The following is a 16,688-nucleotide window of genomic DNA, read 5'->3' as shown; positions in this document are numbered from 1 at the left end:
AGGCAGGGCCCCTGAAAGCTAGTAACAGGTAATATTTGTTGAGCACTTACTGTGTGACAGACCACGGTGCTGTGTGTTATTTCAGCGGGTCTTCACAACAACTGCAGAACGGAAGCTCCGTGAGGACTGTCTCTGGTTACCAGTGTTCTCCAGGTCTAGGACAGTACCCAGCATATAGTAGGTGTTGAAGAAAAATTAGTGAATGAAATGCATTTGAGGTGGGGCTCATACCCCACCCCCTTCAGTTGAAGAAGCTGAGGCCAAGAGAGGTTAAGCAGCCTGCCCCGGCAGACACCATGGAGGGTAAGTGGCAGAGGCAGGATTCAGACCTGGGTCTCACCTCCTCTGCTGTTTCTCGTGTAAGCTGTGTATTTTATCTTCCTCGGGCCTAGCACAGTGTCATGTGCACAGGACGTACTCAGTGTACGTCCTGACGATCACTGTGGAGCCGGGACGCGGAGAGATCTAAGCCAATGACCAGGAGGAGGGCTGGGCAGGGTCCGGAGCAGGTGTTGTCTTTCCGTACATCTGTCTGGTGGAACGCGCCGTCTGTCCAAGGAGGCACTGCCTTGCCCACACTGAGCCCTGAGCTGCAAAGACCGCATTGGACGCATCGCTCCCAGCACCCCAGAGAAACCTTCTTGCCAACATCTTCGCCAGATCTGTTCCTCACCTTGACCTCCAAGGCCCTTAAGACGGGGAAGAGCAAACCCAGCCGCTCACCTGGACCCGTCTTTCTGGGGACAGGATGGGTCCCACCAGGAAGATCTGAGCCACCTCTGCCTGGAGTGGTCAGGCAGGGCCTCTGGGAGATGGAGAAGTTGCTTCCCCCTGCGGGGGCTCAGGAAAGGTGGGGAGGCTGGCACTTCTCCTGCAGCCCTGAGAGAGTAAGGCACAGCCTTCCATCACAGTCCTAGTTCATGGCGGGGCCTGTCTCAGTTTCTGAGATGGGAAAAGAGAGAGGGCAAGCCAGGCATGAGGACCACACAGGGCAGCATCCAGTAATAAAGGAACTAAGGGCCTGGGCAGGGAAGGTGTGAGACCAAGAGAGCAAGCTAGAGGTGTTGGACCAGCAGAGGCTTCAGCCCCCGCGGGACGGGCGGGTCAGCTGGGTACCTCTATGAGCCAGGACTTCCGAGAACAAGGTGGGAAAACCCCTTTCCTGCCCCCAGACTACTAGATCCTTCCTCTTGACCCTGTACAGGGTTTTAAGGAGCCTGGCCAAATTTCAGCCCAGACTGTGTTTGCAGACCACTGCCCGCCTCCTCAGAGCCAATCCGGAGGCCTGGCGCTGACCCCCGGCTGTCCCCGGCCTGCCTGCGGCTGTTGGGCTCCTTCCCCTATGCGGACGGACAACCTGCCCCGGCCGCCGCCTCCTCCGGATCCGGCACCTGCTGGATCGTGCGTGCCCTCGGCCCCTCATTGTCCTGCTAACCACTGTGTAGAAGTTTGGGGCTTCCTTTGACCTTTCCGTTGTGCCTGGTTCTGCGGCGGCCACCGGGCTGACACGCCGGCCCTGGCGTCATTGCCGGGGCAACAGCGCGGCCCCTGCCCGTGGCCCTGCGCCCGCAGCACTTTCATTCTCTTTCTTTCTTTCCTCCTCGTTCCTCTCTCTCTCTCTCTCTCTCTTTCTCTGTCTTTCTCCTTCTCACCCTCTCCCTTTTTTTTTCTTCTTCACTCTTTTAACATGGTTTTCCTAAAAAGTTTTTTAATCAATCAAATTTGAGGCAGAAAATAGGTTTTGTCACGCCTGGTCCCGGGGTGGTTTGGCTCTCACTCAGGCTCCTGACAGCTCCTCAATGCAGGAAGGAGGCCAAACAGAATATTTCTCGGGGAAAGTGCCCGTTTCCATGACACTGCCCCTTGTTGTCTGTGCTGCCCCCCTCCTCAAGCTGCCCGCTGACACGGCCTCAGCCCTGTGAAAGGGCCCGGCCTGGAGACGGACGGGGTGTGTGCGGGTGCCGGAGGGGGCAGGAGACAGCGTGGGGGGGCGGGGTAGATGGGCCGCGACAGCTGCCCCGAGCCGCCCCTCTGTGGCCTGCGAGGGCTGGGGAGCAAGTAGGGGCGGCAGGGCTGCGGAGCCTGGCCCGGTGCTGCGTAATCAGCTGCGCCTCATAAATATGGAGCAGGGGAGCCCCGGGTGAGACGCTCGGAAGCCACGTCCCGGATGGTCGGTGGCTCCAGCCAGAGGGGACTGCAGGCGGATGAGGCCTCTTCGGGTCCTGGTACGCTGGTCACAGCAGCTTCTTCACCCTTCCCTCTCCCCCTTCCCTCCTCTCCAGCCTTTCCCTCCACCCACCCACCCCCCCGCCGCCCGCGGCAGCCCCCTCCCTACCATCTTTGGCGCCCTTCCTGCCCTCCCTCAACTCCAGCACCTCCTGTGCCTCTGGTCCCCTCCAGCTCCCAGGCCCACGGTCCCCCACCCCGAGCTCCCTGCAGGCCCTCCGCGTCTTCCCTCTCTACCCCACTTTCCCTCTCCTCCTTCCCACCTCGCCCTTTCACCCTCTCCCCTCTCTTCTACTCTTCTTGCTCTCTTTTATAATTAATGATTAGTTTTAATTGGTTTGCTTAGGCAGCCTGACAGCAAATGAACAGAAGCCAGCCCAGGGCTGCCAGGCTCGGGTGGGAGACCACTGCACTTCCGAACCGAACCGGCCGGGGGAAGGCGAGGGCAAGGCTGACCTGTAGACGCTGCCTCAGGCCCCGGCCCTCAGCGGGTGGGTCAGGCCACACCTGGGCTGGCGCAGTGGCCAACGGGAAGAAGGCAGGAGGATCTTCACACACAATCCGGCTCTTGGGCTCTCGTCTGTCAACTTTCTCTGTGTGCTTTGTTCTTATTCTCCTCCTCCTATCCCCCTCCATGTTCTCATTTATGTAAGACATTGTCCACATCTTCCGAGATTAGGGTCCGGTAAAAGGAGAGCAGGGGCCCTGTCTTTAGACTGGGACAGGGCTTAGTTCCGATGCCTCCCTGTGGACCTATGGGGTTAGCAGCTTGACACGTCTGGGCCAAGGTCTTGCTTTGTCACACAGACAGGAGGGAGCAGGTAGCAAGGCTTGTGGTCACTGTTAGCTCAGCTGCCTGCCTACAGTCAGCCACTACAGCCCGGAAGCCAAACAGACCTGGCTCTGTTTCTGATTTACCGTGGACCTCTGCATAGAACTCAACCTCTTGGTCCTCCGTTTTCTGGTCGGAGCACTTAGGTTGAAGAACGTTGGATGAGTGCAGGATGGGTGGATGGGTGGATGGGTGGACGGCTGGCGGAGAGTGGCTGTGTTGGCCGGGATCCCTGAGCACGTTACTTCTGTTTCTTAGCCTGGAAGGGTTGCACTTAACTTCAGCCTTCCTAAGTGTTGGGGCTCCTGGTCTCCTCTGTGTTTCCCACCCCGGCCTTGCAGAATCCTTCCTTAACTGCAGCAGCTTTCTGGTTCTCTGCCAGGCCCTGGCTGTGCCCAGTCACTCACTCACACAGGCCAGAACCAAACAGCGGGAACACTGAGAGGCAGAGAGTGACAGGGGAAGATGCCCGGGCAGGATGGAGAGAGAAAGTTGAACTTCTCAGGTCCCCACGGGGGTTCCAGAATCCACCCAGTGTCCCAGATCCCACCCAGAGACAGCCTCCCTGCTCCCGTCCGCCAGGCCGCCTGCCCCAGGGCCAGGTGAGGGGCAGGACCCCGGTTCACATCCTGGTCCCCGCACGGTAAGTATCTCTGCCCCTCCCCATCCCTCGTCCACCCCCAGCCAACTCCTGGAAAGTTTCCTCCCCGATTGTTCTGTGTGATCAGATCTGCAAGTTGCTCTCTAAGCTTCTTGTCACATTTTGACTTAATGAAGTGCAACTGCTGAGGGATTTGGGTTCAGCGCTCCGGTCTCCCGCGCTCCCTTGTTGTCAGAAAACAGGGGTGGTTGGGGACGGCAACACCGCACTGCGAGTCGTTATCATTCCGGTCAGTCTGTTTAACACAAAATTAAACAAAGAACTAATTAGTGCCTCATGAATTAATAAATGCACAGTTGCTGGGGAGGATGGGAGGGGAGAAAAAGGTGGTGGAAGGGAGATACTGGAGTTGTGGAGTTGGGGGGCTTTGGAGGTTCAAGGGAGGCCGGCCGGGGTGCCTTGAGAGATCTCAGGCGGGCGGGTGTGGGATGGACCGGACAGCGATGACGCCCCGCTGGGCCCCTGGGCGGGCTGGCTGGGCTGTGAGCTCTGACAGCCAAGCCTGCCCAGCGCCTCTCAGCGGAGGCCCAGGGTCTCTCTCCCTTGCCCCGTGGCCCAGCCCTGTTGGCCTCCACTTCATCCAGCTCTCCTCTCCGACTGCTTGTTTTTTCCACTCTCCCCACCTCGGCCCCCTCTTCCATCTCAGCAGGGCTCCCCTCTCCTCTCTGCTGCCCCGTCTCTCTGTCCGCGCAGCTCTCTGCAGAATCTTAGCTTCCTACCATCTGGGTCAGATGGGCATCAGAGGCCCATGGGGTAACCCCCGCAACTGCTCGATGCCCACCAGAGCCCGGTGTCCAGCAGGGTGGGCTCTGCCTCAGTGGGCACCCTCCACCCAGGCAGCCCAGCAAAGGCAGCGAAAGCTGGCAGAGGACCCAGCCCTCCTTAGGAGGATGCGTCAAGTACAATTAGCATTATCTGTCTAAATATGCCCTGGGAATGGGAGGGCAGGCGGCAGAACTGGGTGGCATTCCCGGAGCCCTGTACAAGGTCACCTCACCTCTCGCAATCCCCCCAATCTGATTTGGGGATTACACAGCCTAAGGAAATTGGTGTTATTCCTCTTGCATCATTGATAAGCCACAAAGGAGGGAGTAGGGAGAAAAAAAACCTAATAAACAGAAAACCCTTCCCGAGTACGGGTGGAGTTCTGAAGGCCCACGGGGTGGGAGTGGGGTGGGGTGGCCCGGCCTGGCTCGGGCAAGGGCAGGTGGGCCCAGGTCAGCAGGCAGAAGGCTCCTTGGGTTTTCTGTCCACACGAGGCGTCTGTCCCATTTGAACCTGGCTCCCCGGACTCACGCGCTGGGCAGGAGGGCCTGGGCCTGGCAAGCTGGGCTGAGTCACGTGTTGGCTAAAGACCCCCTACCTTGCTGGGCCATTTTCCCTCTCCCTACGTGGTCCCCCGGCATGGCTTGTGACTCATCAGTAGGACCCCAGGGTGGAAGGTGCTGTCTGCAGCCTATTCCTGGGAGTTGAGGCCTCCTGGTGCCCTGGCCCCTGGTCCACCCTTGCCCCTCAGTCACCCATCTGCTGTAGATTTTCAGGGGCCAAGGGAAGAGAGTGAGGGATGGGCGCTGCTGTAGCCTGTCATCGTCCCCAGGCCCTGCTGCTCAACCACTGCAGCTCCAGGGGAGCACCCCGGCCCGCACACCCGCGTCTCTGCCTCCACGGAGGTGTGTGCAGTATGCTCTGACTTTCCTCTCTTTGGTTAGGGGTGTCCTGAGGACCATATTTCCACTGTGATCAGCCCCTGCTGCTTTCTGAATTTTTTCAAATTTTGGTCGGCACGTCCTTTCAGATGGGCCAAAATCAGTGCCCACTCCGCGCGTCTGAATTTTTGACACCCTTGGCCACCCTGGAGCATCAGCCCCTTGGCCTGGGGGTGGCAGGGAGCCCTTGGGCACACACTGGGGAGTTGTACGCGTCCTGCCTTGAAAGGCTAAGAGGCTCTTCTCTGTCCCTCCCCAGGATGAAGTGACGCCCCCACTGCGAGAGAGGAGCCTCTAGGACCCGCTACAAGGTAAGGCCTGAGCCCTTCCCTGATCCGTGGGTCCTTCCCCCCAGTGGTGACCACGCGCCTGGTACACGTGTCACCCTGGGCTGGGCCCAGTCGTGCCGAGCCCCCAGGGTGGGTCTGGAAGATGGAGACAGGGAATTGGAACCACACTGCCCATTTGAACCTGGCAGGAAAAGATGACCCCGGTAGAAGAGTCTCAGATTCGTTCTTAGGCTGGAAATGGGCTGGGGACCCGTGGATCGCTGACTCTGGGCGTGGAATGTGTTCAAGGCAGCATGAGGCAAAGGGGCATCTGTGGTGCCAGGGCTCAGCCGCCCGGCAGTACCGTGCCCAGCTCTCCGCAGTGCTGTCTGCCCGCTGTGGCTGCTGCCAGCTCTCCCTGGAAGCTCTGCTTGTAGCTCGTGCTTGGGGAACCGCATGGACTTGAAAGCCCTAGAAGTCCTCTCTCCTGGGAAGCTCCCGGCCCTCCTTCTTCCGTGGGAGGCTGGCAGGGAGGAGGCCCCAGGCCCTGAGCCCAGACCAGGCTGCTGCCCTTCCCTTCCCCGGGCGCTGGGCTCCCCTGGCCTGGCCGGGCCTTCACAGGCTGTCTCAGTTCTCGGGTGGCTCGAGGAACCTCGGGGCCACCGGGCCTCGGCCCCAGGCAGCGCCGTGTCAGAGGTGACCGGTGGAACGCCAGTGTTATGTAAATAGCGGGGCCTGCCCGGCGGGCGAGCTGGCTGGCTGCAGCCATCCATCATCCGTGCTCGGCGGGGCGGGGGACAGACACGGCACCGTGCGCCTGGCTCCAAACCTGTTTGTTTTCCCTTTGTCTCACGCATTTCGGGGGCCCGGCTGTGACCGGCTCTGGGTTTTGTCCTGCTGGCCCCCTCCCCCGGGAGGATGGGGGAAGGGAGGAGATTCGAGAGGCTCCCACCGCGGCATCCCTTTCGGACTTCAAAGGCTCCCCCAGCATTGTCTGTGCCGGCGGGCAGTGGCCCTGAAAACGTGATCAGAGGCGGCCGGTGTAGGGCAGGCCCGGCCCGCGCCCTGCGCTCTCACTGGGGCCTGTGGATTCCTCCCTTTGCCGCCAGCACCACCCTGGTTACAGCTCTGCTCCCCGGGCCTCTCTCCTCGCCTTTCTCTCCCCTGGCATCCCTTCTGGCCAGCCCGACCCTGCTGCTGCCCCACTCCCGTCCTCTCTTAGCCAGAGGCCAACACCTCTCTCCTGGCATCAAGACTCCTAGCATGTTGAGAGCTTCAACTCTCCGCCCCTTCATATCATCCCTGAGACTCTGAAGCACAGTGGAGGGTTTAGGATGCTGGGAGCTGGGATGGACCAGTTCCTGGACATCTGTTTCCCATCCAGCCCTTGTTCTCTTTCCCTTCTTTTTCTCCACCCTCTGCTGGTAATGAGAACCTGATTTCCTCCTGAGCCCTCTGCCCAGCCCTTCCTTCCACTTCTTGGCAAGGTTCAGATTGGCTACTTCTGTCCTGAAAGTCAGCCCCAGGTGCTTCCATTCTCTGGAGCAAGGCTTGGCAAAGTATGACCAGAGGGCCAAATTTGGCCCACTGCCTGTTTTTGTAAATAAAGTTTTATTGGAACACAGCCACACCCGCTCATCTGCATATCAGTTATGGCTGCTTTCACTCTATGACGGCGGAGCTGAGTAGCTACAACAGAGCATGTTTGGCCTGAAAAGCCTAGAATATTTATCTGGCCCTTTATAGGAAAAGTTTATTGTCTCTCCCTCTGGGGTTTCTGGCTCCTGCCCTCTGCTCTTTTTTTTTTTTTCCAGTGGTAAAATATACACACCATGAAATTTACCATTGTAACCATTTTTAAGTGTTCAGTTCCCTAGCATTAAGTACGTTCACAGTGCTGTGCAACCATCATCCTGCTCTGTGCTCGTGTCTTGCTGTGAGGGGCCCAGGCCTGTCCCTGAGGTTGCGGGGCTGCTTGCACTCCTGGTCCCTTTGGGGCTGCCCTTTCTCTCTCTGCTCTTTGTAGGACCTCATCTCCTGCTCAGTCCCACCTACCTAGAAGTCCCGGCTTGTCCTCTCCTTGACAGCCACTGTCTCCTCAGATCTCTTGCTCCCAGCATCCAGGAGCCTTGTGTCTCCATCCTGTAGCCTTTAGCAAGTTCTCAGATCCACAGTTTCCTCTTCTGCAAGATGAGCAGAATATCTACTTTGCAGGGTTATTGGGACAAGCCAGTGAGTTAATGGGGCCGAAGGTGTCTAGCCCGGGGCCTGACAGGTAGGCAGCGCCTGCGTTCCCTCCTTCCTTCATTCCTTTTCACCTGCCAGAGCCTGGGTCTCCACCATGCATGTAGGAGCCAGCAGTCATCCCTAGGCAGGTTCCATGCAGTCCCCCTCCCCTGCCCGGGACCACTGAGTCCCTCACCTTGGAGAAGCTGAGGCTCCTCGCTTGAGCGAGGGCCGTGGAAGAAAACGCCGCACGGGTGGTGGACGGGGAGTCACTGGAGTTCTCAGGTCGGTCCCGGGTCCTCCATGTCTGCTGCAGGGCCCTGGGAAGTCGCATAACCTCTCGAGCACCAGTTTCTCTATCTGTAAAACGGAGCCCTGACCACCACGCTCTCTGCTTTGCAGGCTTGTTGCAAGTACGAACTAGGATGCGTAGGGGAAAGCTGTGGGGTCTGCTGAGAGCAAAGCAAGCCAAGGGAAGGGTCCGGGTCTGAACTTGGGCCCATTCTGGGGCAATTGGGACCCAGTCTGCAGTTCTGTGGAGAAGGCCCTGGACATTACACGGTGGGCACACGCTCAGTACAGGGGCAGGGACCAAGGCTGCACATGACTAGCGCTGTGAGCTAATCTGGGAGCCAGGCTCCAAGCCCTAGAGGAAAGGCTGGCAGGGAGGGGGAAGGGGGGAGCGGGAAGGAAATTGAAGCTGCGCAGCAGTCAGGGGTCTGAGACGGGCTGGGAGCCGGGTCCCCGCACCGCTCACTAGTTGCCCTTTCCTGCTGCTTCTGCTGCCGTCTCTCTTACTGTCCTCTTTTCGCGGGCTCCTGGCCCTTTGTAGATCTGTTTTCCCCTCCAAGCCTTCTCTCTGCATCCCATTAGTTTCTCTTCCTCTTCACCTTCCCACCGCCCGTACTGCCACCCCCAGCTCCATGGCGCTCTTTCTTTCTCCCTCTCTCTCCTTTTCATCTACTCCGAAGGCTTTACTTTACTTCCTTGTCACCCTAATTGATTGCATTAACCTTTCAGCGTATTGGATTTCCTCGGCATCGTGCAGAGAGCCCTGCGCAATATGCTTATAATCTGAGCCATAATGGACAGTTTGCAGTCAACAAGCCCCTTCTCCCATCTCTGCCATCGCTCCCGTTGACATCTCTCTTGCCCAGGCCACCATGGCCACTTCCCCTGCCAGCAGGGGTGGGGCAGTGGACTAAGGCTGGGAGGAAGCAGGCAGAGCTTGGACCCACCAGTGGATTTCCCTGCCTCTCCCCTCCTGGCTCTGCCCCCGGCCCTGCCTCTGCTTTTGCGAGCCCCCCAGGTCCTTGCCTTGTGAGTCTCTCTGCTCCTGGGACTCTCCGCCCAATGAGTGGCTGATGGAGCCAGCTTGGATTTGGCAAATAAGAGAGTCCCCTGTTTCCACCAAATGGTCCTCAGAGGAAACCTCGCTTGCCCGGGAGGCTTTGGGGAAAGGTGATGGTGACCACTTCAGGAGGTGGAGAGTAGCTGAGAGGAAGAGTCTGAGATCTCTGGGCTTGCCTGGCCCCTGAGCTAACCAGAGGCCTCTTTGGATTTTCTGGAAGCTGGGCCCACTCCTGGAAAGGTGTGGGAGTGCAGAGGAGACAGAAAGAAGGGGATCTGTCGAAGGCAAGGGAAGAGAGACAAAGACCCTGCTGGGGCTGGCCTGGGTGCTCAGGGCAGCAGCGGCCCCTCCCACTGGGCGAGGAAGCAGACTCGTGGCCACATTTGGGCCCTGGCTCCTACACTGGTCCCAGGATTGTGTGATTGGGATCCTTGGTGGGCGATGTCTCAGTCTCTGTTTCTCATCTGATGCTTGTCAGTAGCTTTGAGCAGACCCCCCTGGCTTTATCAAAGGAAGAGAGACGTGATCCCGGCAACAGGGCTGTAAGCCAGAGAGAAACCTCTACAGGGCAGGAGGGCTTGGCCTGACAGTAGACTGGCACGGGAGAGGCGGGAGGAAATGAGAGCTGGCTTCTCAGGTTGGTAAGAATGGGCTCCCTCTGGTGAGTTCCCAGATGGGCACCTGCTCGTCCAGCATCAGGCAGAGGAGCCAGCCCATGCCAGCTGCCTGGTCCTGGGAATCTTAGTGAGTCCTGGCCCCGGAGGTCCTGGCCAGGGCTGCCAGCCCTCAGACCCACAGCCCAGTCAGCTGAGTCTTCATTCATAACGGGATGGACGTCAGGTTGAATACATTAGTGTCAGGCCAGAGGAGCAGGATGGAAGCTCCCCTTAGCCCTGGTGATACTTCTTCTGTCTCGTACTGCTCTCTCTCTCCGCCCTCTGCCCATCATCTTCTCCTTCTGACCAACCCCCCTCCTCCCATCGCTCCATCACTCCGAAGGGCAGGCTTTGGCAAGAGGGGGCCAGACCTACGTTCTTCCCATCCTCTCCCAGTGATTTTGGGGGTGGGCAGAGGGCGCAGCAGGGAGAAACCGAGCAGCGAATTAAAGTTTGGTGATTGTCAGTGTCAGGAGAAGCTAAATAACCCTGTAACTAGTATGAAGGTGAATTCACGGTCTGCTGCACATGGAAAATATGAGTGCTCTGTGAGACGGGGAGAGTGAGCACGGAGTCTGCCTGCCACGGTGGGCAGCCTCCTCTCCAGGGACGTGGGCGGGGAGGCAGGAGGAGGGCCATGCACTCTCCCATCCCTGCCAGGGAGCAGTCACCCAGGAGCCCCAACCAAGTACTGGGGGCGGGCAGCTCAGCTGCTTGACAACCTGCTGGCCCTGCCCCAAGGCCCCAGGTAGACATTTGTAAGCCCCAGCAGTATGAGTTCATGGATACCAGCCCAGGCCCCAGGATGCCAGCCCATCCTCCACAATCCATATGAGTGACTACTCGTGAATCCTTAGTGAGTGTTACTCTGTGCCAGGCTACGTGCTCTGTATGCCCTTATGACAGCTCGATGCAGTAAGTGCTGTTATCATTCCCCCTCTTTATCCCCACTTTTTTATAACCACTTTATTGAGACATAATTCACATACCAAGTGTACAGTTCAGTGGTTTTTAGTATATTCCCAAGGTTGTGCCACCATCACCACTATCTAATTTCAGACTATCTCCATCACCCCAGAAGGAAAGCCCGTACTCATTAGCAGTCACTCCCCATTCTCCCCTACCCTCAGCCCTCGGCAATCACTAATTATTATTGACTGTGATGCTGAGAAAATGGAGGCTCAGAGAGGGTCAGTGACTTGATTGAGGTTGCACAGCTGGCGAGAGATAGAGCTAGGGTTTGAACCCAGGTAGTGGGACTCCAGCGCCCGTGCTCCGTGAGGGACTGCCCGATGTCCTGGCTGCCTACCCCCCACCACGTGCCCTACCAGATGTTTCTAACAGCATGGGCTCAGGCGTGTATGAGCACCATGCAAACACGTAGGCCCAGGTGGCAACACGCATCTCTCTCCCCAGGTATACTTGGGATTCCACATAGAAAAAGTCACATGCCTCAGAAGGACAGCCAACCTCCCCTCTTCCCCAGCCAAGCTCCTGGAAGGGAGGGCTGGCACACGAACTCGCAGCAGCAGGGGAGACCAAGTGGCCAATGAGACCTAGGTGGTTTGGAGCTTTAAGATGAAAAATCCCCATTATCTCCTGTAGCTGATAATTGCAACCGAAATAAAATGCCAACATAACATTCCAGAAAAGGTCCCTGCCCAGGTTGGGGCCACAGGCTGGGCCGTGTCCCTGGGGGCAATGCAACGAGCTCAGTTCCCCGCATCACACTTTCTCTGTTTTTTCTTCTCTCTCTTTCCTTCTGTCTTTTTGTCACTCCTTCTGCTTCTGTCCTGTTTCTTCTCGCCTTTTTTCCTCCTGCCTGCTTCTTTCTTCTTCACATGCCCACTTTCCCACCCCAAAACTTTAAAAAAAAACAAAAAAAAGCTTTTTGTGACCACACTCTTGCACTTGCAAAATTTGGGAATTAATGTGAAACTGTTACTGCCTCTGATAAGAGAGAAATACAAGGATGAGAGACAAAGGGAAAGGTAGAGAATGAGTCTGTTGGATTTGGTTTGGGGTTTTTTCCTCCTTCTTCTCTCTCCCTCCAAAGCGGAGGATCCGGCCGGGCCAGTTTGGATATTTATTAAGAAAAAGCCAAAGATAATTAACTTTTTTGTTTTTGTTTTGTTTGCGGGTGCCTCCCCTGCTGGCACTCCTGACTGCCTGGCAAATTAAACCTGCTCCCTGCTCCCTGGGTGCTGGGCTGCGGGCAGCTTGGCTGCTGGCAGCTCAGCTTCTGGCTGCCCTGAAACTGCCGGGCCCAGCAGCTGCCCACCCAGCCACCCACCTTGGGTTTGAGATCTAAGGTCCCTTTATGCTACCACCGGTGCCACCTCCCCAGGCTCTTCTGACTCCTAGAGCAGGCTTTAGAGTTGGGTAAGTGGCCTGCGGGGGTGGGGGGGGCGGGCGGTGAGAGAGGAGGGGCTACCGTTGGGGTTATGGCCAGCGCTTCCCTAAAAGGAGATGGGGGCGAAAGAGTGAGCTCTCCCGCGGGGCAAGGGTATTCCTTCTGGCCAGTTCAGCCGGTCAGCTTCCCAGAAGAGGGTAAGAACAAGGAATGAGCTGGAAGCACAGGGAGAGGCCAAATTTGGGCCATGTCCATCCCCAGCTCTTCTCTCAGGAGGCTGGTACACAGCCAGGACCCATGGCTCCTGGGAATGCTCTGGAGAAGGCTCGGGGCCACGGAACCCTCCCATGATGTCTGGCCACCCTCAACATGGGGTTCCGTCCTACTCCCACCTCTGACCCAGCCCAGGCCATCTGGGGGCCCGGCTGGGTGGTCAGAGAGCCGGCAACTGAGTAAGAAGCCGGCTGCCTCTGGTCTGCTACCCTGAGGCCAAGCTGTGACCTGGGCCCGAGCCATGTCCACGGGCCAAGAAGGTAGCAGTTATAGACCTCACTCTCCGTGGGGGACAAAGTTGAGGGCATCTCAGGAGCCAGGACAGCCAGTGAGGACGCAGGTCCTCTCCAGGGGCCAGCCCAGCTCCAGCTGCTTGGGGTTGGAGGTGTGCTTTGCCCCTCTGTTAAATTAATATGCCTCAGCCCCTCCCCTGACAGGGCCCTCTCCTCTGCCCCCCTGGCTTCGTCCTCAACCTGGCAAGTAGGCAGCGGTGCGCTGTCCCTCCGGGTAGGGAACCTGCTTTGGAGCCGGGCACAGAGAGTAGGGCATTTTCCGAGGATTTTGCTGGCCCCCCTTTTTTTTCTCTGAAATATAAGGATGTGCAATTTTTTTGGTTTCAATTTAGCATTGGAGAATTTTATAATTTAGTAATTAAAATCTCTGATAGGCTTTAGAAATTGCGGCTAATTGAATTTAATGGGAAGATGATTTTCAATTTTATTTGATTACCGGGACCCCTGGCATCGGTATTTATGGGAAAAAAATGGGAAATGTGCTGTGTGGGCTAAGATGGCATAATTGAATTAGGGATAATCGGATTTCTCCGTCATGAATTTCACTATAATTTTCCTATAATTTTCCATTAGATATCTAGTTTACAAATATTCACAAAGAAATGAAGCTCTTTCGGAATGGAGATTGCTGGCTAACAGGATTACGGGGCTGAGCGTGCGGCCGTGCCAGCCCCTAGACCGCCATAATGCGATCCCTGTATCTGCCTTACACTTAGCCCGAGCCCGGCCTCAGCCCGTCGCTCCGCCACCCACTTTGCTGTGCCTCTCTGCTCTTTGTTTCCTCTTCATCCCCGTTCACCCCCTGCCCCGATACCCACCCATCGGGGGCCCATGACCTCTCGTGCCCTACTGGCAGGCTATCCCATCCCCGTGCCATGGCATCTGGGCTCTGCCCTCCATCCCCACCATCCTTCCCATCCACACTTCGCTCACTCAAGGCTCCCCGTGACCCCTCCCGCCGCCCGCCTGGGGAGTGCACTCACACGCAGGCACACAGACTCCCCCGCAGGTGCGAACATGCTTGCTCACATGCACCCACAGTCGTCTGGCCAAGGCTCCTGTGTCCTGGCCCAGTCGCCTCAGAGGGAACCAGTTTATTGGGATCCCGGGGTGGGGTGCAGGAACAAAAGGAGCTTTGTTCAAGTTTATGTGAAAGTTACAAATTCAAAATGAGAGCAGATAAAGCATGAGATACCTGGTGTGTAAGTAGGCTGGTGAGTGAGAAGGCCCCGGGCTCAGGAGGGAGAGAGAATGAGTGGGCAAACTGGGGATGCGAGGGCGCCGGGAGCCAGTGAGGGAAGGTTGTCCTGGGACAGCTGACAGGTTCCCCTGGACCCGTGTGAGGGGCCTGGTGGGTGGCATTGCTGGGCAGGGCTCCACGTTTTCCCTTGGAGGCGGGGTGTGAGAGGAGGAGCTGGTGGCTCTGGGCCCAGGGCCTGAGACCAGGAGGAATTGTGGCACTGGGCTTTCCATTCCCCGGGCCCGAGGCACAGAAGCTGTGGCCTGGCCTCAGGGTCGAAGAGGTGTTACCATGTCAGGGTTCGCAAGGCAAAATGGGCCACAGGCTCAGAGGTGCCAGGGTCCTGGGCCTTGGTATGAGTACACACACGGAGAGAAAGAGAAATCGGGGGACCCCTCCATGACACGGCCTCAGCCTTCTCAGATGTCAAATCATAACATGCTAAGATGGTCTCATTTTCTGTGCCTCTCAGGAAGGCCCCTCGCTCTTGGGCAGAGCCTCTTAAGCCTGCAGTGGCTGATGGTGGCCATCGTTTTGGCAGAGCTGAGGCTCTCCGGGCAGCTCACGCCTCCCTCTACCACTGGCTGTGCTTGGCGAGCCCCTCTCGCCCGCCCTGCCTGTTCCGCCTTCCTTCCGGCTCTCTCAGTTCTATCCCTTCAGCCATTCCTCTCCAGCCTTTGTCCACCAGAGGCCCCCAGGTTATTGTGCAGCCAATCCTGTTGGCCCTGCGTGAGTGACAGGAAGGCATGCCCTCCCATGCCCTGACCACCATCAGCAGAAGCCCAGAAGGACATTCATAGGGAGCCCGTAGGCTGTGTGGGCCACATATGCAGGGAGCTCCCCATACGTGCACACTTCAGACGCACCCAGAAATCACCCTTCTACCCCTATGTCTTCAGGCTTCCTTCTACATCCCAGTTGCTCAGATGGGGAAGCAGACACTTCAGGATTGGGATTTGGGTTTGACTGACTGCTGTTACAACCCAAAGCTGTAAGCCTTGCTTTGGGGAATCATGGGTGGGAGAACCCAGCGGCATGTGTGTACCCCAGAGCAGTCCTGGACACCGCAGTGCCCTCTCTGAGACCCCACCTGGGGAGAAGCTCATGGTCCTTGCTGCCTGGTTGCCCAGTGACAGCAGTTGTACCAGCCTCTGGGGAGCACAGGGCTTGGTTTGTTTAAGGAGCTCTGCTCCCTTGTTCAGGGTTTTAGGGCTGGGGGACACTCAGAGCTCCTGGGCCTCTCCAGCTACTCGTCCTCCATAGGCATGGGGCAGGTCTGAAGGGTAGAGGGTTGTGTGACAAGCAGGAATGGGGGTTGCCAAGAAGGCAACAGGGAGAGCAGTCGAATGGGGGAGGGATGCTAATCTCCCTGTGAGGCCATTTGGAACTAAAGTGCAATTTAAAAAGTAAATAAGTAAATAAAGGGAGAAGAAAAATAAGGGGAACGTGGGAAAAAGAGTAGATTGTTAACTCCCTGACTTGCCCCAAGGCCTCCCTGGGCCCTTCCCTTTGCAAAATAGAAATATTGCAAAAATAGTCCAGCGCCATTTTGCTGAATGCTGCCCAAAGACCAGAGAAAAGAAAGCCTGGGTTCTGGTCCCCTCCCCTCATTGAAGGCAGTGTGGCCTCCCCTGAAACAGGAGAGGGGAGGAAGGCAGCAGGGGGGCTGCAGAAGGGACAGAGGGAGAGCTGGGGACAGTGAGATCCAGGTACTTCACAAGCAAAACTGCCCACCTTCCTGCTCGCCTACCTGCCTCCTTCCTTGCCCCCCACCCAGTGGGTAACTTAGATGACTAAAATTTAGGGAATCTCAACATATCTGGCTGCAGCAGGGACATCTGGGGACCGAAAGATACACCAAAGTGCTTTCTCTGAGGGGAAAGGAGGGCAAGGAGAGAAGAAGTTGCCCTGGTCCAGCGATGAACTGGCAGACAGGAAATGCGGCGATGTCAGAGGGGCAGGTGGCAGGACGCTGGCTCCTTGGTTGAGGGTTGTCTGTGCCCTGTCTGCCAGGGCCCCGCATGGGAGGTGGCAGAGGCAAGAGGGCCGGTTGGCAGCCCAAGTGACAGCGCGGATCCGTGGTGGGGGCCCTCGGAGGACAGGCGGCCAAGGCAGGGTGAGGGAGGAAGGAGGTGCCGTCCCCACTGCGGGCCTGGGGGCGGAACTGCGGGGCAGCGGGAGGAGGACGGCCTGGAGAGCAGTGATGTGGCGCGGAGCCGGGGTCCACCCGCAATCGGGGTGGGGGCGGGGGAGCCAGGGCGCATTTAAAGGCGAAGCCAAACCAAAGTGGCGGAGCCCTGGGGGTCCCCGCACTCGTGAGGCCTGCGGCGGGCACGGTGTGCGGAACAGCGCGAGGCCGATGCGAGTGTTCCCCGGGACGCCCAGGCCCAAGGCCCCGGAGTCTTTCCTCCCCAGAGCTAAAAAACACCACCACCAACAGCAACAGGAAGAGATTCAGGGATGGGGAGGAAACAAAACGCCTGGTACCCCAGCACCCAGAGCCCGGGGGGCGCACCAGGGCGCGCGGCTCGGTGGGCGCAACCCCGCGGCGCACACACCTGCGCCAGCCGGCGCGGAAAAGTTTGCTCGGCTGCGCGCGGCG

The 16,688-nt window shown here is 57.9% G+C and overlaps 1 protein-coding gene across 6 annotated transcripts in view; it reads left to right on the top strand.

Moving 5' to 3' along the window:
- Positions 1 to 16,688, top strand: part of CASZ1 (castor zinc finger 1) — a 147,671-nt gene that overhangs the window by 76,149 nt on the left and 54,834 nt on the right. For 5 of the 6 annotated variants that reach the window (XM_059912789.1, XM_059912798.1, XM_059912812.1 and 2 more), the window contains exon 3: positions 5,685 to 5,736. The gene's annotated coding sequence lies outside the window, so the exon portion shown is untranslated. Of the gene's footprint in view, positions 1 to 5,684; positions 5,737 to 12,139; positions 12,310 to 16,688 lie in introns of those variants that run through there. The other variant, XM_059912833.1, reaches the window with a different exon arrangement.

The sequence above is a fragment of the Balaenoptera ricei genome, chromosome 1 (genome assembly GCF_028023285.1).
Source record: "Balaenoptera ricei isolate mBalRic1 chromosome 1, mBalRic1.hap2, whole genome shotgun sequence".
NCBI classification, from domain to species: Eukaryota; Metazoa; Chordata; class Mammalia; order Artiodactyla; family Balaenopteridae; genus Balaenoptera; species Balaenoptera ricei.
Note: the sequence above shows the minus strand (reverse complement) of the source record. Positions and strands in the feature narration are given on the sequence as shown.